General features: G+C 38.2%; 1 long non-coding RNA gene across 2 annotated transcripts in view; it reads right to left on the bottom strand.

The window, feature by feature from the left end:
* The window catches only part of LOC103154716 (uncharacterized), a 74249-nt gene that overhangs the window by 31731 nt on the left and 16261 nt on the right, over positions 1-26257 (bottom strand). For both annotated transcript variants that reach the window (XR_477962.2, XR_477956.2), the window contains exon 2: positions 15004-15121. This is a non-coding gene — a long non-coding RNA (uncharacterized LOC103154716). The remainder of the gene's footprint in view (positions 1-15003; positions 15122-26257) is intronic.

The raw sequence follows: 26257 nt of genomic DNA, 5'->3' as shown, positions 1-26257 counted from the left end.
GCTCACACTTTCTGTCACTCCCTCTTCCCTCTCTCCCTCACACACACACATACACACACACACACACACACACACACTGACAAAAGGTGAAAGTGAATCAGTCACGTTCAACAAAAGAAGCTGCAGCGTCTCTTTCTGCAGATGGAGGCTGTTCTCAATATAGACCAGACTAATAGGATCAGGATTTAAAGCTCTGAACGCATTTTTGGCCCAAATTCCCATAAAAACAAAAGGAAGCGTCTTCTTCAGCTTCCCATCGGAGCGCTTGTTCAGGATGAGGAACCAAAACACCAGAATAATGACTTTTACTTTCCCCTTCCACTGTTGTTCACATAATTAATTAACAGAGGAAACCTCAAGGCTACAAATATTCATTATTTCCCCAGAAGAAAAACATGATTCATAAATATTATAATAGTACTGTACAATGGAGCTGTGCAAATAAATATTTGGGGCTGAAACGATTAATCGGATTGAAATAATAGTCAGTTAGTTCAGTAATCGATTAATCGTTAACAGGAGTATAGAGACTCAAACAAAGGCTTCTTGGGGGAAAAAAATATTCAGATCAGTAATTAAGTCAAAACTGCACCAACAATATATAAATTTTGCATTTATGATACAAACATCTTTGTAAATATGTTTTAGCCAAAACTCTTCGAGTGGCAGAGCTTCATCCAGTTCAAATTCACTAAAGGAATGCTGTGGTACTGCATTAAAGGCAATAAAAATGTTTATTTACTTCTGTAACAAATGAATTCAAGGTTTTTTGTTTTGCATCATTAATGCATTTCTAATATTGTATAAAGAAGGTTTAAGTGACGAAAAGAAAATCTGTAGAAAGGGTCATTTTTAATCCGATTAATCGATTAATCAAACGAATAATTGATTAATTCCTTTTTTCTCACATAAAAAAGGATTTTAATTATGTTTTTATTTGTATTTTTTTTAATGTATGTTTTAGTGGTGAAATGGAAAATGTGTGAAATGAGCCATTTTTTTATCCGATTAATCAAATAATTGTCAGAATATTCTACCAATTCCTTTTTTATCATGTAAAAAAATGTATTGAATTATGTTTTTATTTGTATCTTTTAATGTATTTTTAGTATTGTATAGAGATGGCTTAAGTGGTGAAATGAAAAATCTGTAAAATTAGCTATTTTTAGTCCAATTAATCAATTAATCATCAGAAAACTATTCAGTTCTTTTTCTCTTATGTAAAAAAAGGAACTGAACTGATTCATGAAAAGTCTTTTTATGAATTTCTTATATTGTATGTAAACAGTGTAAGTGGTTAAATGAAAAATCTGTAGAATGTGAAAATTTTTAATCCGATTAATCGACAGATTAATCGATTACCAAATTAATGTTTAGTTGCAGCCCTATAAATTTTATTTTGAGTGTAACAAACCTGGGAGAGGTAGCCAGAGTCCCGCCAGCCGACCTGCAGTGCAGTTAAGGGTTAAAGCCTTCAGGTCCTGGCAAGGAATGTCAAAGCAGAGAGATAAGACTGGTGTTCCAAGGAGAAAGGGCTTTATTTCTTAATCCGTTACTCTCAAGTGTGCAGCAGTCTGTGGGTGGCCGCAGCCTTGATGTCATTAACATGTGACATATGTAGAGCTGACTGGGAGAGGCTGGAGGCCAGAGTTTGTCTCCAGCGCCGTTCCTGTGTCTGCAGGGCCGAGCAGCAGGCAGAGTCTGGGCTTTGTCAGCACTCCAGCAGCCAGCCAGCCAGGTCGCTGTCTGCCGCTGTTGATAGTGTGTGTGAGTTATCAGTATGCATGCAAGACAGTGTGCAGGGATGTGTTTTTGGGTAGCTCAGGGCAGGAGGAGACGCTGCGTGTGTGTGTGTGTGTGTGTATCTGTGGTCTTGTTGGTGTTTGTAACGGGGGAGTGGTGGTAGAATGGCTGGGCAGGGACACGGGCAGTCCGAGTCCCTTAAGGTTCAACTGAAGACGCTGAGCTGATGTGACAACGTGATGCTGCTGAGGCGAGGCTGCCTCTCCAGACGGGTCAAGGTTGCACAGAGGAGACTCGGATTTTGCCACACAGCTTCTTACACTCAGACGGTAACATAGAAACGCAAGAATAGAAAACAATTCTCCCTCACAGCCAGTGTTGCAAGGTCAGACATAATGGTACATCTTCATGTTTGGTTACTTCAGTGTCTTCCTCTTCTGTTGTTAAACTTGGTGTTAAAAAGTTACATGATTTAATCAGCTTCTATTTGTTAATCCCAATGAATGTCAGTTCATAATTATAACAAACCTAAGTGGTCATGTTAACACCTGCAAAAGTTTTGGTCTATCCCTAAAATCTTAAAACTTTAAAAGTGACCTACCATGCTTCCTCGAACAGGTCAGAGTAAAATAAAATGCTCTTTACATTTCTCCATAAAATCATTCTTAGATAATGAGATTTTAGACTAACCAGTTCCAAATATGTTTCAGAATGAGCTGTTTTAGGGCCTCCTGTCACTTTAAATCCAAATAAGCTGCTGCTGGCCACGCCCCCCAACTCACACATGAAAATGGCTGCAACCAAATAAGCAATTATATAACCGTTCATCTTTGAAAAGCAGAAGTGGAGCCTCCTGCACAACCAACAAGAATGCAGTAAGTGGTTTCTGGATGGTAAGTCAACAACAAAACATTTGCCTTTCCAACAGCCATTTACCAAAGATAAAACCAGTTGACAAAACATGCTGGAGCTCACCTGGGGTTGCTAGGTAACGGCACAGTGCTTGTTAATTTGTGGCACAACAAACATTTGAAATAACTCATTATCCAGACACCAAAAAAAATAATTAACTCATTCCCAAAACAAACAGATGGGTGTTTTTTTAAACACTTGGGCTGTTTTTAGATCTAAATAAAAGCGCAAAATTGTGCAAAAACTGAATTCCTGCCCATCTATTCCTGCCCATGATCAAGGTCACATAGTGAGAAACACTGGCAAAGGAGATGCACCCAACTTGGTTAAAACCTAACCAGACATTAACCAGCTAGAGTGAGACTTTACAGTGGAGACGAGGCGCCTAAGCGAGAAGAAAATCGTGAAAGCAGTTTAATACACTGATGCTCTGGACGGTTCTTCCTTTGGTTGTTTTTGTACCAAATGCTATTTAATGTAGGTCAAACTGTTATGTTTGGTATTTATGCCCATGTAGCAGACTGACTATAGCAGAGATTTGATTCATATTGGTTTTTATGAGTAAAACAACGCCAGCGCATCCCTCGGGTTAAAGAACCGCTGCATTTCTAGATGATTTACGGGTCAAAGTCCTTCTGAAGGTCTAGAGAACTATTGATCAATACCATTTTAAATGGTTACAGGGAGGGAAATATTACGAAGGGATTGATGTTTTTATATTAATAAACGGGAACACTGTGTTTGAGACAGACTTTTATCAAGAAAGCAAATTAAATCAAGTAAGAAGTAGGAAAAAGATTTGCTTCTGAACTGGTTCTTTGGTAAGTTTCTCAATACTCGCCTCAGGAGTCTTTTTATGGCCGAATGACTCACATGTAAGATTAAAGTGGATTAACAAACAAAACAAAAAGATTATTCTGAAATTGGTCTGTGACTAAACACTAAGTTAACGGTCTGTAAAAAAATAAAAAGAAGCCAATAAAAATAAATCTTTCTGCAACAGAAAGACTTATTTCATGAAACACGAGTCATGTGATCAACAACCGGATGTTACTACTGGTGGAAACGTCAGAGAAGACGACAGGAAGTGGTTTGAGGATGATGGGGCAGAATGTTTTTTTTATGATTTACAGAGTGAACAAACTTATTTACGTGTGATTTTTACTTGCTTTTCTTTTATATATCACTACAATTGCAAAATTGTGTTTGTGCAACTTCAGCGGTATATTACAGTTTTGAGCATATTTGTAATGGAAATGCAGCCACAATATCAAATTGTTAAATGGCTGCACTTGCTTGATGGGATAAATCTCCAACATTTAATCAATGACCAATTACATAAGTTCTGATGGAGGTTAAATGGAAATAAAACATGTAAAGTCGTTCATCTTTAAAATAGATTGTATGGATTTTACATAAATTACGGCAATATAGCTCTTATTGAGTTTGAGGATGAGAGTGTGCATCATCACCTCTCATTTACAGATATTTCCCTGCAAACACTCCCCTGACAGCTGGATATGAGCTGTTTTTATTGACGGAGCCGTGCTTGGGTCAAAACGGTTCCAGAAACATAAACACAGAGCCTGGATCTGTGAATCAGAAGAACGACGGTCACAGCAGGAGGTCAGGAACATCAATAACCGACACAAAGAGGAAAATGAGAACACTACAAAAATACTTCACTAAAAAAAGAAAAAAATGACCCGAGAGAATAAAAACACTGAGTAAAATTCCAGGAGGCTCTTAGAAATACAATATCTGACTTCCAGACGAGGGAAGAAATAACTTTTCAAGGTTTTATTGAAGGACACTTTGTCTCAATAACCCAAATATATGAGTCCAACATATTCACAGTTTGTGTTCAATCTCTGCTTAAAGAGACTTTACTGGCATTTTCATGAAACTACATCGTGCTCTGGTAAATACACGATTCCCATACGGTGACAAAGTGGTAGAGATTGTATTTATTCACCTCTTATCCCTTAAAATATATTCATAAATTACTGATAGAGCTGTAGTTTAACCAATGCATCTAGGAAGTGGGAACTGGGTTTGACGTTACACCCAAAGTAACAGCGTTTCAGCTAAGAAGTCAGAATTTCAATATGTTTGCAGTATCTCTTACAAATGTAATTTTTATCCCCAATTTTCAGTTTGTTCAGTTTGGAGTTGCAGGTGCCACATAAAACAGATTTTACCCACATTTTTACATTTTTGCCTTGTAAATTAAACATGTTTCCACCACGTCTTGCTACTGTTGATGTGAGGAGCGGCCATATTGAAACGCAAAGTCTGCCCTAATGGTCGTAACTGGGGGTAGTCGGAGCTGCTCCCAGTTCCCAGTGGGAAATCTAGGATGTCGGAGGGCATTCCAGTTGATTCTTCCCTACTGGGAAGTTGGAATTTCCCAGTTCAGAGTTCAACTGGAAAGCAGCATTAGCTTCACAAGCTATTCCTGTCTCTGTGTAGATCGAGTAGTTTTGGTTTAATCTGTTTTATAACGGTGCAAACTGATGAGGTTCAGGTGTTTCTCTATAAAACCAGTCAGATTTTAGCAACTGAGAGCTGAAGATGGAAAATTGTGAGAAATAATTTTCGTTGGCTGAACTGGAAACGTCTGTGAATAAAAACCACCAAGAAGAAGCTCAAGACGTCTTTTCATGATGTGCATTTGTTCTATATCTCACACCTTGACTAAATTTCGTCTTACAACTATTTCCAAGTTTGGGTCAGTAATTAACATGCTAACTGAGTCTGAAGAAACTCAGAATTTTAAGATTTTAAACAACTTCTGTTACAAGATAAAAATCTGCAAAATAAGAAGCTTTTTGCTGCACTTTCTAATTTATCAATGACCTTTGATTTTGCTCTACTATACCAGCACTTGGGTCTTTCTCCAAATTATTGATTATTTTGGTGGTTTTTTAGTTACGAACAGATAAACACAAACATACAAAGACCATTGTGTTTTTTGTTTATTATTTAAGCTTTAAGGTGAGAATGCACCAATCAATCAGCCTCATATTTAAGTTTGTAATTTTGTCTTAATTTTAAGAACATCACTACATTTCTTTATCTTATAGTTAATAAAATACCAGAATTATCTGTTCAGACCTTTAAAAAACTTAAACTGGCATCAGGCAGAAGAAGGTTTATTCATTACCCAACATATCAATCCTCAAAATGTGATCGAGGATTTTAATAATGCATGCAAAAAAAGAGTGAAGAAAAATAAAGGAGGCTGAAGTGGTTTTCATCCTGAGAATGGTGAGAATGAGTTAAAAAAAATAATAAAAAACCTCTCAGTTACAAAGTAAAATAGAAATTCAGCTCCAGTTTATCCACTGGCTGTGTGAGGGAGTTAAAGATGGATTTGGCCTCAGGGCAACAGAGGTTTCTGCTCAGAGTCGGAAGAAAAAGCCTCGTCTGATTGAGTGAACAAGGCCATGATCTAGCCATCGACCTTTTTTAGTATCCGACCCAACCTCCCAACACGACTGACGCTGAGCGAGGAGGAGTGTGTGTGATGGGCAGGCAGATATAAGAAATGATTCAAGAAACTAACATCTGACGGTGGCCAAAGTGGGACAGGACTCACCGCTGTTCATTCCTACAACGTCTACACTCATCTTTGGCGTATTTCTCATGAACCTGTTTTTATTCAGCATTATTATAACCAAACAGGAGCTGTGTTCGTTTGATATAAACGACTTGCTATAATATATATGAAATCAGCACCATTTACTGAAAACAGGAAAGACAAAAGTTGCCGATTGGAAAGTTGTCAACTACAATCTCCCCAAATTGCCTGAAGTGAGCAGGAACCTTCATCAAGACATTGTATGGAGCTCTGGTTGTGCCAAAAAAAGGTACACATTCTGATTTTACTTTCTTTCTTTTGCAGTAAAATATGCCTAAATTTGTTATATTTTTTTTATTTTTTACGCAGGATTCCCAAAAAATACACTTCAATTTGAGTCGAACATAATTTCTTATTGTTTTGTTAGAGTTGAATAAAAATGTGGGTATTAAAAAAAAAATAAATCAAAAACAAGCAACTTCATACACATAAAAATAAAGTTAAGTAAAAAAGCAAGAGATCTCCAGCTTGTAGATGGTGCCAGCCATCAAAGGCAAAACTTCTCGCCATTTCTTTAATAAAACGTCTGAAAATTTATACCAGCTGCATCAATCTTTGCACAAGTAAAGCTGCAAAAGTCTCTAGCCTTATTTATGATATTTCTAAATACTCTATAATGCTAATAATTCTGGAGAGGGACAAAAAAAAAATCTAAATTATTTTTCGTTTTAATTTTCTCTGAAACTCCAGCAGCTGTTGCGATACTTACACTTCTGAAGGCGTCTCCCAACTGTTAGCTTTATTTTGATACCAATATTATTGACAAAGTTTGTAATTGTTGAGAAAAACTAAATTAGATTTGGGTATGTTATTTTAAACAAACTTCAGAAAACCCTGTGGTGTTTAATTAATTGATGACTCGTCTTCATCTGATTGTACTTTTAAGTCATTTGTATTTCTTTGCTTTAAGCGTAACAGTTTGATTCTGCAAACTTTTGTGTAGCTTTAAACGTTTTCATGGATCTCATGGTTTCCCTCCTTAGAATGCTTTTGCAGCTTTTAGCATGAGCTAATCAAAGCATGTGTGACACAGGGACAAGGAGACAAAGGGGACCGTGGTCTGGCTGATGGGCTGCTAATGTTAGCCCTGACGGCGGCGTCCGGGCTTCTCTTGACGCTGAACCAAGAGGACAGGAAGAGGGTCCAGCAATGACACTCATCACTTCTGAAGCCCCCATCTGTACTGGTGTCTCCCCACCAGTCAACTAGCAAACACACACGCGCACACGCATACACACGCGGCTCTAATCCTTTCTGACAGTGCTCACATTCAGTTAGGCCCCACAGTGCTTGTGCATGTCACTGACCATAAACAAAACATACACTCCTCTGCAGGAGCCACACCGCAGGACACGGGGCGTGGATACCCGAGAAATACCAAAAGACAGGGGTGTGGGGAGTGTGTGTGTTGTAGAAATGTATGCTATGTTTGCATGTGTGTGTGTGTGTGTGTGGAGCTTCTAGGGAAGGAGAGCAGATGCCTTCAGGTCACATCATTTCTCTGACATCAGGGCAAAGTCAACCGCCGCCGCACCAATAGGAACAAAGAGAGTTCGTAGGCATGGAGTCGGGTTGGGGGCAGCAGGAGGTCACGACATCATATCATCCTTTTATCTGCTTTTTATTTACACCAATAAATAAATTAGAGCCAATCCAAACACATCAAGCCTCTCATATGATCCAATTTAAATCCAGTTCAGAGGGAACAAAACTATAACTTGTTTTTTGTTTTATTAAAGGTGACCTACTGTACTTGCTTCAACAGGTTAGGATAGGCTATTCAACACATCCTCGCTATATTTGTTTAGCACAAAATCAATCTGAAATAATAAGATTTTAGTCTCATTCCTTTCAGGATGAGCTGTTTTAGGGCCTCCTGTCACTTTAAATCCAAACAAGCAGCTGCTGGCCACGCCCCCCAACTCAACGTTTACACTCTCACATGACAAAGTCTGCAAACAGATTTGCAGTTATACAACTGTACATCTTTGAAAAGCAGAAGTGGAGCCTCCTGCACAACCAACAGGAATGCAGCAAGAGATTTCTGAATAGTAATTCAACTACAAATCACTTGTCAGTTGACCAAAAGTCCTGGTGCTCATATGGGGTTGCTAGGTAACAGCACTGGACTCAGTCGGTGTTGCTAGGTAACGGTGCAGTGCCGGTTAAATGTGACTCTACAATTTGGAGGTTTTTGAAACTCCACGTTTTCCAAACACTAAAAAACATGAACTTATTGTCCAAGACTTGGCTGGGTGTGTTTTAAGTACTTAAGGCTGTTTTTAGAAGCAGTAGCGACGCAAATGACAGTACAAAAACGTGCAATATGCGAATTGTGCATAACATGTTCCCTTTAAAAATGGTTCATTTTTGTAAACCACTGAATGAATTCCAGCCTTTTCCAGGAACTTAGAGAACTTTTATGGAACCATATTTTAACAAATGAATAAATATCCAGGTAGAAATTTATTCCAGAAATTAATGTGTGATATTAGCCTGGAAGTTTGGGGAGAAGCTTCTAGAAAAAAAGTGGACTTAGCATTTCTAATTAACTCAGTTTTCTCAGCATTGTGTTTCAGACATTCCAGTAAAGTTTAGATAAGTTATTGAGAGAGCTGCGAAATAATCATTCAGCTTCTTTTCTTTTAAAGTTCTGCTCTATGTATGCACAAATTTAAACACTGACACTTTTTACCAGTCTGGGTTGTTTTTAAACAATTTAAATCAATACTGTGAAAATAACTTGTAAGTGAATGTAAGGAAATACTACTGCTGATAGTTTAGTTCCAGTCTCTCTTTGCAACAAAAATTAAAAGAAGTGACATCGTGAAGTTGAAGTAGAAGGAAAACATATTCATCCTTCTCTGAAAAAAGAGAAATATATCGACACACAGTCCCCTGAGGTTGTTCCTCCTATTGCAAAGCTACTGTCAAAAATTATTACTTTAGAGTTTCTGGGTTGTGTTTTGTCTTGATTAGCTTTCAGTGGGAGTCCCTGGAGAAAACGTTTGAATCGCTCTGCAGCAGTTTTCTGTGCTGCTGGCTGCTCAGTGTCTGAGGAATGTCAGATGTCCCCACAAGAGTAATTGCTGCTTACAGACAGTCATGGAGCAGTTTTAGCTTCACAAACCGTCAATATGAACAGGAACACCAAGGGAAGGTGGAGATCGCATGACGATTAAACAGAATGAAAAATATAAAATAAAATGTCTCCTCAAGTTGGAATGAATACATTTTTTTGTTTTGCTTTCCTCAATTTTAAAGGTGACCTATTGAACAGCTTAGGATAGGTTGAAGGGAATGTTTTGCAAAAAAGTTTTCTTAGATAATATTTTTTTTTTTTTGTGTTTCTTGCATGATGTGTTGTTGGGTCTTGTTGTTTTTTTTCCTCCTAATCTGCTGCTGGCCACGCCCCCAAACTCAACGTTTACACTCACACCTGAAAATGGCTGCAAACAGATTTGCACTTATACAACTGTATATCTTTGACAAGCAGAAGTGGAGCTTCCTGCATGACCAACAAGAATACAGCAAGTGGACTCCAGATGGTAAGTTAACAACAAAACACTTGCCTTTTCCAGCAGCCATTGTACAGCGGTAAAACCAGCTGACCAAACATGCTAGAGCTCTGCTTGGGTTGGGCTTCAGCAGGGTTGCAAACCCCTCAGTAGATGTGTTTCTCAGAGAAATACAGTAATTTTGAATCCTCAAAGGCTTTTTAAAGACACTTAAGAAGGTGAACATTTGTTTACATTTTAGAAAATTAATGGCTCATTATGAGTAATTTAATGAAATCCATCTGACTGCATCACAGATCTGCACATAACTTCCCACACAATGGAAACTTACAAAAGGAGAAAGTTACTCTGTTTTTAGCAAATCCACATTTTTAGATATTTTATTTGGAAATATTTAATCAAATCAACCTTGAAACTTATGATGTTTTTATGCCATGTGTCTATTTTTTTCAGAAAAAAGCAAACACTTTTATTTACTGGAACAACTTGGAATTATAATCACTAATAAAACCTACTGTAAGAGCTACAGCAGTAGGAGTTCAGTAAAAGCGAAGGTTGCACAGACCTTTCTGCAGGGCTAATGGACAGAAACATCTCTGAACACAACTAATGCTGGTTTAATGTTACATAAAAAATAGAAAAAACATTTAATACCCACACATACAGTCACAAACAGAAATGTACACAACTCTGGACTCTGATTGATGAGTTTGACCTGAATGTTCATGTCTCCACTGCCTCAAGCTAAAAGTGAGCATGTGCATAAACACACACATTCAAAATATTCAAAGATTATCGCAAGTATGCATGCATATGCCCAGTGACACAACCATCCATTGTTTCATCTGCTTAGCATGTGTTTATGTAATAATACTGTATGTGTGTCCTTGTAGTAATGCAGTAAAGCTGATTTATTCATACATTTTTTGCATGTTTTTCAGAAGCTAGTTGTCACAATAGAAAGACATATTTATACTTTCACAGGAAACGTAATAACAAAATGTTATGATAGGTTTTCTTAAGCTACACTAGATTGCCCTGCTTTATAGACTTTATAGACAACACTAAATGGTAATTATTTACCATTTAGTAAACCCTTTGGTTTTGGAAATGTGACATTTCCAAAACCAAAGGGTTTCCCCGAGTGCACTATAAGCCTGGCGGGCCATCAGGCTTTACTTATGCCCCCACCAGGCTTAGCGTTGTTTATTTATTTTAGTTTCTTTTAATTATTGCCTTTTTTAAAAAAAGACTTTATAGTTGGTGTTTATGTGTTAAACTTTCAGTTTTCCAGTAAAGTATAACTAACAAGTGATATTTACAGATTTTTAAATATGTAAATATATAAATATATATTTTAAATAAATATGTTTTAACTCAGAAACATGGCGGGCGGCTGGATGACTGTTCCAGCACCCCAAGCACCGAGCTCAGCAAGTTTTCTGGGCGAAACCCTGATTCTGAGATATTGCTTTACCAATTTGTGTGCAGCACAAAGAAGGCAGATAAAACAAACTGATATCACATTAGATTAAAACATTACCTTTAAGTTCCTCAGGTAGCTAAACCTGTATAATTCTATATTTAAAAAAAACTATTTTTGTTTTGCATTATGTAAGGCAGAGGTTCCCAAACTGTGGGGCGTGTCCCCCTAGGGGGGGCACCGTGCCATTGCATGGGGGGCGCGGGAAGCCATCTGAATTAAAAAAACAAAACAAAACAAAACATGAACACTGTATGCGCTGGGTTTTTACCTTAGAATGGTCAACTCTCTGTTATTCCTCTGTAAATTTTATACAGTAGAGGCTTCCGCACTTCCCATATCTGTGTCCTCTGTCACTTTTATCAGCAGTTAAAACAGTTTAATCCGTTGTTAACATGTCGTAACCTGTTTTTCCGAGCCACCTTTAAACGCAACATGAGCTCTAGACGCTCGCGCTGGGTTTACACCTGTGAAGGAGACCTGCTGCTGCCGTGCAGAGCTATGCAGGTGAGTTAGAATCATGGCAGCAAACCATCAAAACGCAAAGAACTTTTCACAGTTTTCCCCCCAAACTAACCGACTGAGTTGAGTAAAGCTGTTGGATGCAGGTAAAGTTAGCTACAAGATGACTAGCTAACTAATATCAATACAGCACCTTAAGTTTAACAAGTAGCTTGTAGGCTACTGGTGTTGTTGTTTATGTCCAGCTACGTACAGTCATTTTGCCCCCAAAAAAGTCGATTTCCCCCGACCCTCTCCCCCCACACACACACACTTTGTTCAACCAGACAGCTACTTGTAATCCATAGGGTGGACCCAAAAAATGTTTGGAAACCACTGGGGGGGCACAGGAGAAAAAGTTTGGGAACCACTGATGTAAGGGATGTTGCAATATGTCCATTTTTTTACTTTAACTCTGGAATTCCACTTGGGTTGCTAGGTAACGGGCTGGGCTTGGCAGGGGTTGCTAGGTAACTGGCTGGGCTTGGCAGGGGTTGCTAGGTAACGGGCTGGGCTTGGCTGGGGTTGCTAGGTAACGGGCTGGGCTTGGCTGGGGTTGCTAGGTAACGGGCTGGGCTTGGCTGGGGTTGCTAGGTAACGGCACAATGCCAGTAGGTTGAGAATTAACATTTGGAAGGTTTTTGAAAAGGCTTATTTTCCAGACACCAAAAAATATTAATTTATTGAAAGTAAACTGTACTTTTGCACACTTGGGCTGATTTCAGAAGCAGTTAAGATCCAAATGGAAGTACAAAAACATGCAAAATGCTAATACTGTATAACAGATCCACTTTGAAATTAGCCTCTTACAGCTAACGTTAACTGGTAAATTTAACATATGAAGATCATTTGGTGAACTTGAACAACTCAAAGCAAGCCTGACCTGTCCCAAATTCATATAAATTTAACGGTTAAAGGTGAATATACGTTTCTCTCTCTAACGTTCGGTTCTTTAGCCTCCCATAAGAGCTAGATGGCATAATTTTAAATAGTACCCAAACAAAAGTAAATAATTATTTTCACTTTCACATTACCATTACCTTTTAGCAATTCCACTATCAGGGTTGTGTATGGTTAAACTACAGTGTCCACATTTGCAGTAATGAAGGAAGATGTTACAGAGCAGCAGCGTCGCTCTTTGATGTTTTAATTGTTTTTGGACAACAATAGGTTTATGCCACCGGGTACAAACTCTCCCAGGAACCGCAGACACTTAAGAGGAGGCTGAATTCTCAGTTGGATACAGACTTTTCACGGCATTTGTTCACAATGAGGACTCTATTCACATTCGTACATATTTTATATATGGCTATAATAAGTCAAATTTTCAGGTTCCTGTTCGGATGGAGCATTGTTCTCTCTCAGATCAGAAAATGAGCCACAGGCGAGTCAGAGTGAGTGTTAACAAGAGGAGTAGCAGCCACTTCCAGCGCTGAAGCGGCCCGCCCGCTGCAGCCAGCAGTGGGCGAATATTCATCCCTGCGCTCATAATCATGTTGACTTCATCCAAGGGGTTGTTCTTCTGACCTGCAGGGCCTCAGGGGAGCTACCATGCAGCGGCTTGTTTGGATCATTTGAGCTACAACGAGGGGGGTGTGCATATATACAGCACATAATTTATATACGAGTTATGTCCATTGGGGAAAATATTTCTTTGGTCTTCCCCACTGTGTTTAAACTAAAGTTTTAAGCTCTTGAAGCAAATGTTTACGTGTCCTGGCAAAAAATTAGAGCTTAATACTTTTCTTTAATTAGCATTTTTATTACCCTGCTGTATGTTTAGGGAGATTTAAAAAGGAACGGATGCAAACATGCTCTCCATGTATCCCAGTTTTTTAGGCAAAAAACTGAGAAAATTACAGGCTCATTATCCAGAAATCAGTTTTTAATTTGAATGAATTGACTTAGGCATAAAATATTACTCAGTGTGTTGCGACTGTGTCATGCAAAGCAGCGATAAAGTGTAATAAAGCAGACATGCCCTATTTCAAACTTTTTTAAAAGAGGAAAGTGTTGCGGTGTAGACACACACACACACACACACACACACACACACACACACACACACACACACACACACACTGATAGCACAGGCGTAGCAGAGAGTAGCAAAGCAGAAAGCAAGAGGAGTGCTCACCATCTTCTCCGTTAAGCCTGGCTGACTAATTCTTGCTGCTAATTTGCGTTTGGTTAATTAACTAATTACTGAGGATGTCTGAGGGCGAGGCTGTCTGTCAGCCTGTATCAGTAATTATTTTCATCGTTTTAATTAGAGTCACACTCCTAGACTCCATTTCTCCCTCCCCACAAAGTGCGCGCACACACACACGCACACACACACACACACACACACACACACACACACACACACACAGACTGAAGCATCTGACTCTGTAAACAGTTTGTCACAATCAAGAGAACCAAAAACTTCAGCAATACTCGTGGGACACAGGTTAGAGATATTCTGCAACTATCAGCTTTGATTGATGGTTGACTTGTTTTGTTCTGTCCATCCCATTTGAACTCAGTTCATCTCCAGTTCCTGACCAAGAACCCGAGATACTTAAAAGTGGCCTATTCTGCTTCTTTTAACATGTTAGGTCTACAAGTTTTACAAAACATGTTTTTTTACACAAAATCATTCATAGATATTGAGATTTTAATCTGCGTATTCTGAGCTCCTTTCAGATTAACATTAAATCCCAATAAGCTCCTGCTGGCCTCGCCCCCCACCTCAACGTTTACACTCACATCTGAAAATGGCTACAAACAAATAAGCAATTATACAACCGTACTTCTTTGAAAAGCAGAAGTAGCGCCATCTGTACAACCAACAAAAATGCAGCAAGTGGTTTCTCAATGACAAGTCAACAACAAAACACTTATCTTTCCAGCAGCCATTGTACAGTGCATACAGTAATAAAACCAGCTGACCAAACAGGCTAGGCTTCACTAGGGTTGCTAGGTGATGTGCTGCCTGCTAATTTGTGATGTTACTTTCGGAAGGTTTTTGAAACAGCTCCTTTTCCAGACACTGAAAAACATCTGGATGTTTTTTTTTTAAGTGTTTGGGCTGTTTTTAGAAGCAGTAGAAACCCAAATGGAAGTTAAAAAAAATAAACATGCAAAATATGACTTTTAAACTCTTTGAACTCCTTCAAGTGAAGCAGAGACTCACCTCCAACCCACAGGGGGGACTTTACCTTTTGTCAGCCGAGAAACACGATCTCCGACTTGGAGGAGCCGAATCTCATCTAAACTTCGAACAGCTCAGTGTGCACTGAACGACATCCTCCGAAGAAGCCATCAGAACCATGTTATCTGCAAAAGGCAAATATGAGATTTTGCTAAATTCAGTTTATTTACATAGCCCAAATCACAACACATTTCATCTCAAGGCATGCTACAAAAAATAATTCAATCCAAACAATCCTGGTTATCAAACAGTACAGTCAAAATGAGTTTATTATTCAAATTAAAGGATTTCTCTCTAAGAAAATCCCACAGATTGCATCAAGTCATTCATTCACACTGAGCAAGCACGCAGCGACAGCGAAGAGGAAAACCTTCCTTTGAACGGAAAGTAAACTCCAGCAGAATCTGCCTCAGTCTGACTGGGGGTTTGAGAAGACAGAGCAGATACAGAAAAAGAAACAGCAGCACCTATCCAGCAGAACATTCTACTGAATGTTAGGGAAAAGTCAGAAGATAACTAATGGCTCATTTAGCAGCTTCAAACACCTTTACACTGCAAAAACACAACATCTTACCAAATATTTTTGGCCTAGATTTTAGTTCACTTGAAATAAGATAAATTTAATTTACAAATAAGTTTTCAGCAAGATATTGGATCTTGTTTTAAGTCAATAATTCCTTTAAATTGCAGAAAACGCACTAGTTCCATTGGCAGATTATAACAAGACATTTTCCAATCTTATCAGTGAAATTATCTGCTAGAACTTTTTCAGCCATATTAAGTGATCATTGACTTAAAACAAGATCCCATATCTTGCTGAAAAGTTGCTTATAAGTCAGTTTTGTCTTATTTTACGTGTAGTTACGATATTTGTACTAGAAACTAGACCAAATATACTTGGTAAGAGTTTGTGGCTTTGTAGCGTAAAGTGTAAATAAATCCCAAATAAACTGTTTTTTTTCTGATAGACTGTCTAAATAGGTCAATAAGCTTAGACCAGAGGAAGGAGAAGAGCATGGTTGGTTAATGTTGTCATGTTTTTCAATTTGTTTTTGTGCTGACTGATTTGTTGACGTGGTTTGACCTTCAGGGCCACCGTACATTACTGCTGTTATTTGCAGAGTTTTTCAGTTTTTGTAAATCGTTTGTCATTTATTGTGTACAAATACTCATGCACATCCTGAACATTTTTCATTTTTAGATGGTCTTATTTAAATATGCATTTCTTTTTATGTTATTTTTGATAACTGTGCAGAATTATTTTCTTTATTTAGATCATAATTTTTTATCTTCTCTCACTAACCTTTCCTTTGCTGCTGTTACACCTTCAATAAATGAAGGTTGTTTATGAAGCACTTTTACAGCAGCCTCAGCTGAGCTAATTGCTTCACAATAATAACATCACAGGTAGATAAAAAATTAAGTTTAATAAAAATAATAAAATCTGCAAAAAAATACAAAATGATATGAATAAAACACAAGACATATTTCATTTCAGCTCCAGTGATTTACCAAAAGAAACTCAAACAGTCTAATCAGTGAGGTGATAATGTCCCTCTTTTTACTGGCGTTGACGGTCAAATAAAGGATATTTCTACTCTGTTCTCACTGCTGTGGTGTTGAAATCCTCGTTTGCTTTTCTGTTGTTTTGATGTTATTTTTCATGCCAAGGCTAAAATGCCTCATCAGCTTTCTGCTGGGTCAGATGCTGGCAGAGAGAGAGCGGCGGACAGATCTGAAAATACAGAGCAGATCTGCAGCAGAGCGGACGCACAGCAGATTTCAGCCCAAAAAGCCAACTTTAGTAAACAGGCAGAACTAATGAGGACAGTGAATGCACACACACACACACACACACATGCAAAGGAAAAAAAAAAACAAACGTCAGTGTCTGAGCATTTGGAGGCCTCAGGGCCCTGAGGCCAGAGCAGCCCAGATACCTGATGGGAGCAGGGACATCAAAGCTGCAGGATTAGAGAGAGGAGAAAGTGCCGCAGGGAGGAAATGCTAACTTATTATCCGCTTCCCAGCTAATCCTGTTATCTACAGAATATAGCTGTGTTTAACCCCCCCCACCTCACTCCCAACACACACACACACCTCCCTCCAACAACACACACATACGGTGAACAAGGTTTCGGTATTTGGGGGTTCAGCATCCTCCCACAACGCCCCGTTTCCACACTGGACTTCCAAAAACAAAATCGTCTGCCTCTGCATCTTAGTTGTGAACTTCACCAAATGTCCAACTCCAGCTTTTCCCCCCCCATCTAGATTATAGGACCTGTTTTGTGATTTTTTTTGTGGGCTTTCAGCTGACGTAACGTGGCCGCAGGACGACACGGGTCCACACAGATCAGGGTCACTTCTGGCTCAGTCAGCCACCAAACTGAATATTATTTCAGATTTCTCCTCATTTATTGTTTTTACTCATGTTCACAAACAACATTTAATATGAAACAGTGTTTTAAACCAAGTCATACAGCAGTTAGCTAAGCCCATGTTGAATTTGGGTTAAATCATCAGGTTTAAACTAAACTCAATGAAATCCATTTAAAACTAAATCATACTTTACTTTTTCAACCCTAAAATTAAAAGAAGAAAAAAAGATGACATAAAGCATTTATCAGATTTTATATGTAAAATACAAAGGTATGACATGACAATAGTATCCAGTGTCTTCATACAACAAAAATATTTACTGCACATGCACAATTATGTCACATGATAAAATATCCTGCTATTAAGGATTTTATCCTAATTAAATTCAGATTCATTCCAACATAATTCATATTATATTACCATTTATAATACAAAAGATTCAGCTGATTATTTATTGCCAATTGATAAAAAGCCCAGCTGTTTGTACGAGTCGCATCTGGTGACAGTAGAGAGGAAAAACTCCCTTTTATTAGAAGAAACCTCCAGTAGAACCAGACTTGGTATGAGCAGACACACTTAAAGCCGCTGATTGTAGAAAAGCCATGCAAAAAGATGAAAAAATAATAAAATAGTAGAAATACAAAACCGCTGCATCAGCAGAAGTTCTTCTTATGAGAAAGAAGAATCAAGTTAAACAGCAATAGATGCATCAGTGGCTCGGTCCAGGTCAGAGACACAGCTAAACACAACAGAGCTGGACCGGCAGTACTTTCTACTGGAAAGAAAAACAAACAGTACACAAAAATATTGACAAAAATATCTAAATCAGCAGTTCTAATCTTTTCCTACAAGGGAGAAAAAAATGAATAGTGTATCCAAAGTTAAATTCAACAAAAACACGGTTACTGGCTGCTTCCAAGAAAGAGAAATAGCTAAACACAACCCACTCAGCCAGCTGTAGTTCCTGTAGGATATAACCAAAGAAAGTCTCCAAAGTTAATTTGCAGCAATAGATGCAACTAGAAGACACAACAAAACTAAATAAGCACTTGACAAGAAGTACTTTCTGTAGGAAGTGCTCCACAGTGTGTCAATGTTTATCATCTGTTTTGAATATATTTTTAAAAAAAATTAACCACCTTACATTTGCTAATTTTAAATTGTTATTTTTTTTACAGCTTGTGTGCTTTTAAAAACATTTTGTAAACAGATAACTGATGCTAACTTACATCTTACATGATATCAGCATCATGTAAGATGATGCCAACATTAACTTACATTAGTCTTAGGGAGCATTCACACCAGCCCTGTTTGGTCCACTTCAATCAAACTCCAGTTCGTTTGGCTAGAAAGTCCGGTTCACTTGGACCAAAAAAGTGAACTCTGTTCCGCCTTGCAGCCTGGGTCTCAGTGCGGTTGAAGTGAGCTCTGGTGCAGTTCCAATAAATGTGTGACAATTCCAAAAGCAGGAAGCGGACTACAGCGCAGGGTATTCTGGGTAAATAGACTCACGTCTCCAGCATTAGGGCCTGAAATGGTTCATGGTCAAAGACAGAAGAGAAATCCTGCAACCGGTAAATTTTCTTTTTCTTACATTTCGTGAAGAAGGAAGTTGTGCTCATGTCTTCTTCAGGGTTTTTTTTGTGTCGTTTTCTTCATTAGTTCTTTGTGCAGCGCCACCACAGGCGAGGAGGGGAACAGGTTTTTCAAAGGGTTTGGTTTGTTTGGCATAGTGCAGCATAAATGCACTAGCTGAAAATGTAGCAAATGTTGCAATTTGGTCCAAAATCGAAGCGAGTCTGCCAGACTGTCAGATGTGGAAACACACTTAATCTGTACCAACCAGATGGCCCTGCTCTTTGTGGGTTTAGGTGATTAAAAGTTCCTTCAGACGTCACCTGTGGTTTCTCAAGAAATTGGTTGCATCAGAAACTTGTGGCATTATCTAACCTTTAAGTGGTACATGTAAACTTTCTCTTATTTGTATGCAATTAACAAAACAACTAATAACTCATCCTTTGAGGAAGTAACATCTTTTACTTGGTTCAAACTTCCCAGCATCAGCTGATTTGCATAATTGTTTATTGAATATTTTCACTATACATCAGTTTTAGCACTAAAAACAAATTTACAGTGAACAAAATAGAGAAATTAAACCATATTTTTTGTCACAAATTGTCTCGATGGAGGCAAACATTTGACACTGAGGTGCTCTGAACGTTAATTTATTGCAGCTTCAAGGGTTTACTTCAAGCCACAATTAGCTCATTGTCATCTTTGACCATAACACCTGTAAAATAAAGAGTGGGAGAAATTAAAGAGGGAGAAGATGAAAAAGAGAGCTCCTTGCAGATAATGTTTGTTTGAACAGAAGTAGAAAAAGAATATGAACTAATACATGTAGATGAAGTGAAATTGTCATTAGGCTAATCAACACTAAACTAATTGGGAGTCATGGACCCTCCTATCTACTAATTCTAACCCTAAACCCCAGCCTATATCTGCAAGCAAATGGAGGAGGAGAGAGGATGAAAAGTGGAGGGAAAGAGCTGAAAATGAGAGCGAGGTATAGAGAGGAAGAGGGAGATGAAGCCTAATTAAGAGTGCTGGGATTTATGCAAATGAGACGGTGCTGATATGGTAATCAGAGCCTGCAGGGCCGTAACAGGCTGTGTGCTGTATGTGTGTGAGTGTATCTAAGAGGCTGACAGCTGGCTGTGAGGAAGGTCAGAGCCAATCAGGCTCTTACTCTAATGCACACTGCCCTCTGGCCACCGCAGCATCTCTCCTCCTTTCTCATGAGCTCGCCGCCTCTCTGCCCCTCGCTGCTGTCCTGACACTCTCCACACATTCGCTTTCTCCAACTCGCTTTTTCTTTACATTTCACTGCTTTTCTGCAGTGATGCGTCTTGGCACGACGCACAAAAACAGGCTTGCTCACACAGCAATCATTTTCACACGTCTAGTGACAAAGTTTCACTATGTGACGGCATCTGCCTCAAATTCTGGATACTTTAATTATTTGTCTGATAAAGATGTCGCACGTTTAAATAGGGATGATTGATTGATCAATTTTACTTAAATGACAGTGTGTCTCATTTATTGTAAATATACCAGATTTGGCAAAACCATCCAAAGTCCCATAGAAACAAACAGAAAATACAAACATTCATATAATTCACACATAAAAATAAGAAAAACAGTAAAATCAAAGTAAAATTATATAGTTAGGAAAACCTCTTTTAAGAGGGATGTATAAAAATACATATATTTTGAAAAATGTTTACAAAACTGTCACAAAAATAAATTATCATTTATCACAATACATTTCTTACAGTAAGAGTTTTGATTTAAATTTGCCACAATAAATTCCAATTAATGATGTTTCAGGATCGATAGGTTTACTATTTTCTTCAGTTTCTTAAAAGAAAACCTCATTAAATACCAATACATTTGAAAAAAAAATTTTTGAATCAGATTATGAGACTGATGTCCTAAAGAAGCACATCACAAATGGGAATGTTTTTCAAGAGCAGTGATTGTGTTTGTAGGACAATGATTTCTGTGACACACAGTCACAGTCAGTTATCTAACAAAGATCTAATCTTATTGTCACTTTCAGTGTTGTCACAATAGTACTGCGAAATATTATGCATTTTCTACGTACATAGTGCCTCCTTATAGCACAATAAAGTAACTATATTAACTTCAGTTGTTATAAAAAAAAATACGACTTAAAAGACATTTGACTTTGAAATTGAGCCTCTGTGTCTTTAAGAAAGTCCTGCTCTTTCTGGAGCTCCGCCTTCAGGAAGTCATCCCAACATGGCTCCTCTATTAACCCTTTAACAGCATTTAAAAAAAAAAAATATTTACCAGCGATGCATTAAGAAGTAGCTCCTATAATGAGCTCAGTAGTTACACCATGTGTTTGCTAATTGCTGCTGGCTAGTATGAAGGAGCTGAGTGGGGAGGTGGAAGCTTGGAAACTGCAGCTCTAAGGAGGAGCTATGTCCTCGAAGGCGGGGCTAGGTCCAACCAGGCATTTTGCACAGCTGAATGGTTGCCATGGAGATTAAATGATTTCTCAAACATGCATGGAAGAATCAGGACAACACACCTCGTTTTTGACGAGGGAATAACAAAAAAAAAAGGTTAATTTTACATAACACTGCCCCTTTAATTCCATAACCCCTATTTAAAGGCAATGTGAACCTCAAAATTTCCAGATGTCTCCTTTACGCTTAATTTGATGTTTATTGGCTGTTGTTTAAGGCTGGCAGGAAAACCTGAAAACAAGTCCAGATTTATTGTCCAGAGTATGTATTCCTGCTTATTATCATCCGAGGAGTGGACAATTATTAGGATTTTTCCCTGTTGAAAATATGCTAAAAGGGAAGTTAAGCTAGCAGTTCAGCTAGCAGCAGAGGAGAGTCTGACTCTTCTGAACTCCGGGAACATTTGGAGCGTTTCTCCTTCGTATCTGAAGACACATTTCTTTCTTTCAAACAGCTCTGTTCATCAAGATAATTTAATGAAATATGTCACTCAATTTATGGAAAAAGGTATTTATTGTTCAACCTTTCTAAAAACAGTAGTACACTGCAAAAATACAAAATCTTACTAGGTGTTTCTAGTGTAGTTTCCAGTGCAAATATCTTAATACACTTAAAATAAGTTAAGACTAAGTTAAAAGTAACTTTTTAGCAAGATACAGGAGATTATTTTAAGTAAATAATTCCTTAATATTGATTAAAACGTTCAGTTGGCAGATAAATTAACATACAACAAGGAAAAATGTCTTGTTATAAATGAAATAATCTTTCAATCAAACTAGCACTTATTCATCAATATTATTGACTTAAAATAAGCTCCTATATCTTGGTGAAACATTATTCGTAGGTTAGGTTTATCTTATTTCAAGTATACTGATACTTATGATAGAAACAAGACCAAAATTACTTGGTGAGATTTTGTGTTTTTGCAGTGTTTTCTTGAATTATTGATGACTCCATTAGTGCTGCAACACTTTAGTGGCTTTGCAGCGCAGCCGCACTTCGAACCGTCTGCCATTACGTCATGAGAGGCTTTCTGGACCTCACAAGTGGAAAAAAAACAGAGCTTCTTGATCATTTTTAGAACCGCGCCGTATCTGCATGCGCAACACACACAGACACAACCCACGGCCATGTGGTCATATCAACACATCTGAGCGTAATCCAGTTAACACAGTATCCCAAATGACTAAATTAATCAGAGAAAAACTATCTAGCTCATCTCCCTGCACTACTTTGATGTGTTCACACAAAAAGCACACGCACTCATTTTCACGCATGCATACACACGAATAGGAATCACTGTGAAACATTGGCTAACTGAGAAATTACTTTACCTGCTCTGGTAATAAGGCCTTAAGCCCGTGGAGGAGCCTGTGAGATAGAATCAGAGTTTGAGCCGCCGGAGGGGCAGAAAAACACCCGCAGTGACCAAACACAGCCACATGTTCAGCGCCATGAAAAACGGCTTCATTAAATCGCTTTATTAACACCTACATGTTCAAATCTGCCAACAAATCGTAATATGAGACAAAGATACAGTGAGGCAGTTTTAAAATGAGGATTTCATTAATCGAAGGGTGAAAGAGCTAACTAAACCAACCATCAATCAATCAAAAGATTTTTTTTTGTTGTTGTATGAAATTCTGGTTCCAATAAGTCTGAAAGTTTTGGATGTTCTGGGTTATTTTGTCATTTCCTGTATGAATCAATGTTGTGCCCCTTGGCTAATTTTTGTCAATTTCAGCTTTTAAGAGGAACTATCATGCAAAATTCACTTTTTTGTATATTTTTATTCTTCCATTTGGGTTTTTATTGCTCCAAGAACAACCAAAGCATTTAAAAACAAAACAAACAAACAAAAAAAACAAAAAAAAAACCCAACAAAAAGCCAGTTTTAGCAACACATTCATGTTTTTTATTGTCTGGAAATGAGCAGTTTCAAAATCCTCCCACTGTTACTTAGCAACCCTGGGTGAGCCCAGCCTGTCACCCAGCAACCCAAGTGGAACTCCAGCACATCTGGTCAGCTGGTTTTACTGATGTATAATGGCTGCTGGAGAAAACAAGTGCTTTGTTGTTGACTCATCATCCAGAAACCTCTTGCTGCATTCTTGCTGGTTGTGCAGGAGGCTCCACTTCTGCTTTTCAAAGATGTGGGATTATATAATTGTGCATCGTTTTACAGACATTTTCACATGCTAGTGTAAACTTTGAGTTGGGGGTTGGGGGGTGTGGCCAGTAGCAGCATATTTGGGTTTAAAGTGACAAGATGCCTAAAGCAGCTCATTCTGAAACCAGCTTGAAATAGACTAAAATCTTATCATCTATGATTATTTTGTGCAAAACAAAGTGAACATGTCTTTTATAGCACAGTCATATCCTATACATGGGAGCATAAAGGTCACCTTTAGCGCTGCCGTTAGCCTAATCTAGTTCATTCAACTTTGTCGTTTTTCCAGTTAAAACAAAGTGAAGGTTTTGTACAGTTCCTTTGAATTTTAAAGTACTATTGTACTTGGTATTGGTATTATTGTGACAGGTCGACACAAAGTAGTACATTCCTGAGATGGAAGAGATGGATACATGATGTGTATTTGTTTACTAACTGAAATCTGAAAAGTGTGGGGGGTGTGTATGGATTTAGTTGTTTTAACTGCTCAGATATAAATCGTTTGGTGAATGATTCACTTCCAACTTTGTGCATCTACAGATTCAGATTTCTCCCAGTTGCTCAGTCAGATAAGATGGAGAGTGTCTTCAAACATCCGTTTTTCAAGTGCTGACACACATTGTCATTTAGATGATTCTAGACTTTAAATAGGCCACTAACACATCAATAACAATTGTAGCTCTGGATGTGTGTTTGACCTGATGTCCTGCTCAAAGGTGAATCTCGATCCAAGTTTTTATCTTCTCACCATCTCTGAATGGTTTCCCTGTCTCTTTTAGAGAGTAATCATCCTCACAGCATGATGCTGCCAACGCCCATTTTAGCTTACATTTGGGATTATTGAAATATTTTTGAACCAAATGTAACTGAAATGTGGCAAAAAAAGTTTTCTTATTGCTATTTTTTGCCACTTTACCATAAAAAGTAGATTCATGGCCTGGTTGCAAAGTTTCCCACCTGAGCTGTGGATCTCTGCAGCTCCTCCAGAGTTACCCTGGAAATATTTGCTGTTTCTCTGATTAGTGCAGAACTGTGCATTTTAAATGTTGGGAAACTTAACTATAACAAAACTTTACAACTTTATCGCTGACCTCGTTGTTGCATCAATACCGAGAATAAATATTCTGTGTAGATAAAAATCTGAATGTTCACAGCGTTTGTTTTCAAATCATGCTAGTATAGCATTATTAAAAGAACTTAAACTGCAAAAATACACTTTGAAGTTTTTCAAAAACTTTTTCTCTGTATAAAATCTGTTGCATAATATCCATAAGTCGATTACAACAGGCAGGAAAAGCTGCATCTCCTCATTTCTCTTCATATTTCTAAAATGACTGCTCACTTTATACAAACAAAAACGTCTGTAAGGGTGAAAGTTATAATTACATGAAATAGTTTCCGTGTTCCTTTATTTCAGCTAAATTCAGTTTATTTCTGAAGGGTTTTTCTCATGTGAAGAAAATCGGGTTAGTCCTCAGATCTGCAGGCTGACTAACAGGATGACAGTCACTGCATTCACATGTGATCCAACATCTCTGAACTCTTTCCTGCATTGATTAAAAAAAAAAAGTATGTTAGCCGAACCAGGCGGCTCTGAGCTAAACCAACACTCATGAGTCGAAACCTCCATTAAAATAATGAAAGCAATAAAAAGCAACAACAACAACAACAATAATAAAACCTTTGGAAAACATTTCATAAACCATCAGCAGCCAATTAGAGGAGGCTGCACAGGCTGTTCTTCCTATTTGTGTGTGTGTGTGTGTGTGTTGGGTATTAGAGCGTTACAGCGCCCAGCCCGGCTCTGCCCTGCAGGCCCGACCTTCTAATCATTATCTGTCTGTCTTATTACGCTCCAAACCGGGCCACTCTTAAATAAAATATGCAAAGGTTTCTTAAATGATGACCCGAGGCTGCGCGCGCCGCCGCTGCTCTACATGCTGTTAATCTGAGAAATGCAAATTCCCTTCATCTCGCACTCGCCTTTATTAACTTTTTTGAATTTAAAATTCCACGAACAATGAGTTCTGTCAGCTTCTGAAATGATATTTTCTCTCCTCTTTTTATGTGCGCACGGAAGCGAGTTTAGAGCATGAAATTACCAGGGGAAATATGAGCGGTTTCATCTCTCCCGCACAATTTAATTGGCTGCTTTGCAATTATTAGTTTTTGCTGCTAAAGTTTTTTTTTTAATACTTCACTGTTACTGTTTCCTTAAAGTGGCAGCTCACAACACGGTTTTATTTTTGCCTCCATGTTTGCGTGCAATTCCTCCAGTAACCATTAGCCAGCTGCTGCTCTGATTGGACGGCTGATTCCATGTGATTTGGTTTTCAGATTTCAAATTCAGTGATTCTGACGGTAAATCTGGTTTTCCTCTGCTCAACTTTATTTTGGAAAATATAATTTAGAGTATGAATTTGCGTTTCTAGAGTCGTCTCCTGATTTTTTTTGTCACCATGGACCTTTTTGGTGCACCCTGCTGGGGCTAAATTTGACTTTTTCTCCATTTCTCCTCTTTCATCTTCAGCCTGTTTCTACAAAGGATCAGAGAAAACCACATGAGTCGCGTTCCTCACTACTTACCATCAAGCTAAAGTCTTGATGTGTTCATCTCTCTTTTTTTAACCAATTTTAAAATACAATCCAAA

The sequence above is a fragment of the Poecilia formosa genome, unplaced genomic scaffold, assembly GCF_000485575.1.
Source record: "Poecilia formosa unplaced genomic scaffold, Poecilia_formosa-5.1.2 Scaffold1, whole genome shotgun sequence".
NCBI lineage: Eukaryota > Metazoa > Chordata > Actinopteri > Cyprinodontiformes > Poeciliidae > Poecilia > Poecilia formosa.
This window is presented reverse-complemented; position numbering and strand designations above follow the sequence as displayed.